Consider the following 1,137-nt stretch of genomic DNA (forward strand, 5'->3'; position numbering starts at 1 on the left):
TTTCAGTCTTCTGTGCAGATGTTCAGTTTTTCGTGGTTGATTGTAGCCGCCGACGCAAAACCGCGACTTCCTCTGTTCAATGTTTTTTGGTATTTTTCGCTTGGGTGACTAGTGTTAGTAGCTTTCGGGTTTGTGATAATAGTATTAACTTTTGAAACAGCTGGGTTCTCCTCCTTTCTCTCTCCACAAGGAAGAGGCGGGAATTCCTCTTCATAACCTTCCGATAGGGAGGCGCAGTCCTTCCTCAGCTTGGTTTCCATGTTGTCAAACGATATTTGAGTTTCGAAAACAAATGTTGGATTTTCCATCATACTCATGGGGTGGCAATTCGCCTCCAAAACGGCAAATTTTCAAGTTTGGTGAACTTTAACCGTCAAGCGGGTTCCGTTTCACAAAGGTGCAAGAGTACAAGAAATTCACAAATTACAATTCGAACAACCAAGTAAAACACAGGGCAGGAAATAACACGTCCGTTCGCGAGAAATTTGTTTGTTCTTTTATTCACCATAAAAGGCTAATACACAGAAGGCACAATATAGAACAGACAAAACATGGGGGTCAGAATAACGCATGGATAATGAAAGAGTTGAAATGATGAAAATGGAGTGATGGATACGGGGACCCCGACAAACCACGCATAATCACTGGTTTTCCTTTAGAATCACTGGTAGTTACGTTCAAGTCATCTCACTAACACATGTAACAAGGCATACACTCTTCATTCACAAATCAAGACAGACAAAATGGGTTGGGGCAACATATCTTTAGATAGCATGTAACAATTGATGAAAAAGTAATGTCGCATTGTCTTTTGAGTTCGCTGGTGTTCGGGTGTGAAGGGGCTAAATATGGGGTAACACGTGAATTTCTGTATATATGTTTAGCTAGGGTGTTTTTTCTCCCCGGTGTTTCTGGCGGTGATATGTCTTGTATGAATGGATTATATGTGACTTAGTTTGGAAAAAATGAGTAGGATGTTTGTGGTTTGTGTGTGCATGTTGTGGATATGGGTTTTTGGTTGACTTTGGTGGTCTTTCTTGTGTGCGAGGGGGGGAGGTTACCTTTCCTTTTTCGTCTCTTTTTGACCATTGTCCGTCCGTCGTCACTCTCCTTGAACAAGGTTGGTGGTGGTTCCTT

Source organism: Octopus bimaculoides, chromosome 8 (assembly GCF_001194135.2).
Source record: "Octopus bimaculoides isolate UCB-OBI-ISO-001 chromosome 8, ASM119413v2, whole genome shotgun sequence".
Classification (NCBI taxonomy): Eukaryota; Metazoa; Mollusca; class Cephalopoda; order Octopoda; family Octopodidae; genus Octopus; species Octopus bimaculoides.